This window comes from Lathyrus oleraceus, chromosome 7 (assembly GCF_024323335.1).
Source record: "Lathyrus oleraceus cultivar Zhongwan6 chromosome 7, CAAS_Psat_ZW6_1.0, whole genome shotgun sequence".
NCBI lineage: Eukaryota > Viridiplantae > Streptophyta > Magnoliopsida > Fabales > Fabaceae > Lathyrus > Lathyrus oleraceus.
In genome coordinates, this window is record NC_066585.1 from 52,416,675 (window position 1) to 52,422,393 (window position 5,719).

General features: G+C 35.5%; 1 pseudogene; it reads left to right on the top strand.

The window, feature by feature from the left end:
* The first annotated feature begins 4,216 nt into the window (after window positions 1–4,216).
* LOC127101980 (cytosolic invertase 1-like) lies at window positions 4,217–5,387 on the top strand (annotated as a pseudogene).
* Window positions 5,388–5,719: the final 332 nt, after the last annotated feature.

The window sequence follows — 5,719 nt, forward strand, 5'->3', positions numbered from 1 at the left end:
AGTTCCAGATTTGCACTCTGATTCGTGGGGCGGCATTCCTTCGGCTTCCTCTTTTGAGAAGGTAATTGGGGCCTGATTGTCTCTCTCTTCCGAAGGCGACTCCTGTCTGACGTGCATCACTGTCTGGGCATATCTTTTTCTAGCCCAACTATTTTATCCTCCCCCTGTAAATCCTCCATCAATGGTGTTCAATGTGTGACGAGTCATGTGTACTTCATCTATGTTCTTCCCTTTTTTCTGCATAGGGTTGTCTGAGTTGAAGTCTTATGGGGGAGGACTCATTTTTCCTGGATTTCCTCTGATGTCCTTAACATAGAACAACAATTGACCTCTCTGAATTAAGGCCTCAATTTCTTTTTTTGTTGATGGCAATTTTCGATACGGTGTCCTCAAATCTAGTGGTATGCACACCATGCATTGCCATTTTTCCCCATCACAACATAAACCCTTTTGGTCGCCCGGGTATTGGAAGTAACTTGAGGTGATAAACTTATTTTAGGATATTTTCATGTCTAGTGTTTAGTGGCGTGTACTCCTTCTCTTTTTCAAACGGTCACCGAGATGGTCTTGCTATTGGCTGATCTCTGGACCCTGGCTTAAAGTATTATTTCTTATGCCCATCTCATTCTTCCTTGGTACGCACCTTTTCTTTGGCATATCAGGATCTTTTTTCCATGTTTATTTCCTCTCCTTTGATATAAAATTTTGCTCGTGTGATAACATCATCCATGTTGGACGTCAGCTTTTGGGCTAAAGATTCACTGAACTTCCAAGCTTTGAGGTCGTGCTGAAATGCTCAAACGAACATTTCCTGATTTGCATGAGATACCTTAATTGTTTCTTCATTTAATCTTGACATATATTCCCCAAGAGATTCTTCATGCCCTTGTCAGGCGTTAAATAGACTAGTAGTCGATACTTTCCTATGCTTACTTGCCAGAAAATGTTATATTATCTTCTTGGTTAAGTCTTGGCAACTGATGACCGAGAACCTAGGTGGACTCATATACCACCTCAAAGCCCCCTCTTTAAAGGTTCCGACCATGAGCTTACACTTGAGTGAGTCAGAAGCCCCTACTATTTCCATTTGGTTATTGATGGCAATAACATGCTCCCGTGGATCAGTTTTACCATTAAAAGATACTAGTGAAGGTGGTTTGAAGTTCTTCGGGACTTGATCATCCCAAATGGCTTCAGATAAAGGTTGAGAGTTTAGAGGTTCCTCCTCTATACCCCCTTCCTGAATACTTTGTGTTTGCAAAACTTGGACATTGTCTTGCAAGGCTTCATTTTGCTGACGAAGTGCTTCCACCACCGCGAGTAATTGAGCCATATCTGGTGGTGGGGGTAGATCGCTTTGACCAAGAGATGATCCCGACATCGTCCAGCCAAAGTATTAATGTTTTTTATGATAGTTTTGTATGGCCTGAGCATGTTTTACCGAGGCCCCATGGTGGGCGCCAAATGTTCTTGCTAAAAACACTAAAAGGTTGACTTCCTTATTTTCAGTCAAGGAGAGCCTTAAATGAATGATTTAACTGTATGTATTGTGTGTTTGTCTCGTTTTTTCTTGTCTTTTACCCTCCAAACATCTTCCTATTTATAGGTCTTCATCTCCTTCTCTCCCTCCTTGCTTGACTCCTCATATTCTTCATAAATACTTTTGCCAATAATGTTCGTCGTCCTTATAATTGGCATGTAACATATGTCTCTTTACTAATTATAACTCCTCTGCCATAATGTATCATCTTGTAACTGCTTCTTGTGACCCTTCAGATGACATCCTAGCTTTGTCGTCATATGCGACTTGTACTAACCGAATCATTATGAGCTTATAGGAGGTCGCCCCCGTCTTGCTTATTCTGGTATCCTAGCCGGATTCTGATTAGTGGATGACAACATGACTATCTGGTATGCTAACCTCACCATACTCGTTTGTCATGCCAACTCGGCCTCAAAGAAGTCAAACTACTCAAATAGGTTTCGTCGATCTCACACCTTGGTTGGTCAAACTAATTTTCCGAAATGTACAATATTAACTCTCGAGTTATTTTTTAACCTACCATAATCCCATCGCATTTGCATAGCATTTGATGATTAAGAAGTCAAGAGTATTTCTTAATCTCATTGCATTCATTAATAGCATCTGATGATTGGGAATTCAAAAGTATTCCTTAATCACATATCATTCATTCATATCATCTAGTGATTATGAAGTCAAGAGTATTTCTTAATTTCAGTGCATTCATTCATTCATATCATTTGATGATTAAGAAATCAAGAGTATTTGTTAACTTAATTGCATTCATTCATATCACCTGATGATTAAGAAGTCAAGAGTATTTCTTAATCCCAGTGCATTCATAGCATATGATGGTTAAGAAGTCAAGAGTATTTCTTAATCCCACTGTATTCATATCATCATCTGATGATTAAGAAGTCAATATTATTTCTTAATCTCAGCGCATTCATAACATCTGAGGATTAAGAAGTCAAGAGTATTTCTTAATCCCAATGCATTTATATCATCTGAAGATTAAGAAGTCAATAGTATTTCTCAATCCCATTACGTTCATATCATCATCATCTGATGATTAAGAAGTCAAGAGTATTTCTTAATCTCAGTGCATTCATAGCATATAAGGATTAAGAAGTCAATATCATTTATTAACCTCAGTGCATTCATTCATGTCATGTGATGACTAAGAAGTCAAGAGTATTTCTTAATCCTAGTGCATCATCTAAACCATAGAATCAGGTCTCAGAGATCCAGGTGGATGATTGGTCAAGAGTATTTGATTTCATCTATGTCTTTGTAAATTTTAACTACCATTTATGTTTGAGAATTAGAAGTAAAGAGTCCAAGAGTTGACTACTTTGCATTTGGTTCTCTGTTCATAACTCATATGTATCATATACCATTGCAGTAAGGAAAACAAAGTCATAAGGTTGATCTCTTTTGGCTGTATTTCTACCAAATGGAAGTCAAGAGTAACATTTCATTTGGATATTTCCTGCATAATCATTAGCATATTTTTCTATGGCATTAAAGGGCAAAATTTGGGTCTGTTTGGTATTTAAAATATCTTTCACCATGATAGTTTGAAGACAAGAGTTCTTCATATCCTCAAGTTAAAGATGTTTAAATAGGGAGAACTATCATACCCTAAATTTTATTCTGAGTTTTTCACCTACATCAACATAGCATGATCATTTCATTTTATCATGCATTCCATTAGTAAAAAACATTCATTAGGGTTTAGGTAAAAAGCAAGTAGTTATGACATTTTATTTGATCTTAATGGAAATTCATCCATTCACTATGGATTGAGGAATCAAGGGTATTTTCTTAAGCTCAGAACATCATAATTTCATTGCATTATTCAGAGTCTCATATGGACGAAGAGTCAGAAGTACTTAATTTCATCTATGTGTTCGGAAAGCATAACTGTCATTTGCGATTGAGAATTATAGATAAATAGTCCAAGAGTTGACTTTTTGCAGTTAGTTCTCTATTCACAATTCATCTGTATCATTGTTGTTCATCACCATTTTTGGAAATAAAAGTCAAAGGTCAAAGTTTGACTCTGCTGAATTTTGTTGCTAGTTCATTTGCATTGTTTGCATTTTGAATTTATTTTTCTTACCATTTTATATTAAAAGTTAATTGAATTTGCATTTTTTATATTTGAATTTCAAATATTAGATTTGCATTGTTTTAAATAATTTCTAATATAAAAAAATAAAATATAAGAAATCGCATTTTATTAATTAATTCAAATAATTATTTTTACATTACATTCTGATTCCATTATTTTCATTACCATATACATCACAGTGTACCTATACTATTACATGCAGATACCATATACATATTGTGTCAATACGCCATCAGTACATAAACAGAAAAAGACAAAAGAAGATAAAAGAAATTTCAAATGCAAGCCAAGTCTTCAAGCTTCACACACATTATTTCTCTCTTCAATTTCTAGGAATTGATCAATACATTACTAGTGTAATTGCAAGACTATGGATTGAACATTGGGTCGAGCAGGATCAGAGGATGCAGTATTTTCTAAGGTGATTTATTCTCATATTAACAACTTGTACCGAATTGCGGAGAATTCTTCTTCTAACCAGGTGGATCATTCTGAAATTAATAATAAGGCAAATCCTTTTCCCAAAAAAACTCATCTTTGATTACCCAATTATCACTATGATGATCAAGGAACATGACATTGTTAAAAACTTTCTGGAAATGACTCTTCTGCTTCAATCGAGGGAGAAAGTTATTGATCGGTTTTGCCTATCAGCAGGCGTAATGCCAACTAGTTTTAAAGTTAAACGTGAGCCAGGAAATAACAGTGAGTCCATGGATCCTAATTTTGGTGGAGGTGAAATAGGGAGGGTTTCTCCTATTGATTATGGATTTTGGTTGATTAAATTGCTTCTTGCATACACTAAGACTACAGAAGACACTTCCTTGGCTGATAATGCTACATTTTAAGAGGGTACGTGCTTGATTATGAGTTTATGCCTTTCATAAGGATTTGACATGTTTCCAACTCTACTATGTGCTGATAGATGATGCATTATTGATTGTAGAATGGGTCTATATGGTGGCCCCATTGAAATTCAAGCACTGTTATACATGGCTTTAAGGTGTGAAATGAATTCGCTTAAGCAAGATAAGGAAGGGAAAAAGTTAATGGAAAGAATTGTGTGAGGCATGAATGCTTTAAGCTTTCATTTGAGAAGCTATTTTTGGTTGGATTTAAAGCAACTTAACGATGTATATTGATAATTACATTGCAATTTTGTCATGTTTGGCTACTTCTGAGCAATCTAGTGCAATCATGGATCTCAATGAATAACGTCGGGATGCATTGATCGGCAAAATACCTGCAAAAATATGCTATCCAGCACTTGATAACCATGAGTGGAGGATCACAATAGGTTGTGACCCCAAAAATACTTGATGTAGTTACCATATCTTGGCCAATTCTTTTAAGGTTTCTTACTGCAGCTTCGATCAAGACGGGGATGCCACATATTGTGAAATATGCACTTGACATTGCTGAGACCAGATTGTTGAAGGATAATTGGCCTGAATATTATGATGGAAAACATGGTAGATACATTGGGCAGTAGGCTAGGAAATGCCAAACTTGGTCTGTTGCTGGATACTCGGTGGCTAGGATGATATTGGATGATCCATCACATTTGCGTATGATGGCTTTTGAGGAAGATATTCTAGCGGAATTTTTTTTTTGAGATTAAGCTATTGACTAAGTTAAGTTACAAAATAACAGTTGTCATCGAACTTTAATTATTTCCAAAGGAAAGGAAAAAAGAATAAAAAAAACCCAAAGAAGTTTTAAAACAAAACTAATAAAAAGAGATAAAGATTTGGAGGTTAGTTATGCAAAGGGAAGTTATTAGTACCCTAAACATTTATAATACTCTATAGGAATCTCTTTGAAAATCTGTACATTTTGGATTAAAATGGTGTTGTTTACAAAGGATTGGGAAGGTGAGAAGAGACCTGTTTTTTTTTATAACTTTTGTGTTTGTCAAGACTTCCTGAGTCTCATACCTACGCACCAACAAAGTGAAATGGATGATCAAAACCTTATAGTTCGTCGTAAAAATAACAAAGGTGTTTGTTTTGATTCATTCTTAATGAAAATACATTTTGTCATTTTAAGGAGAATATTCA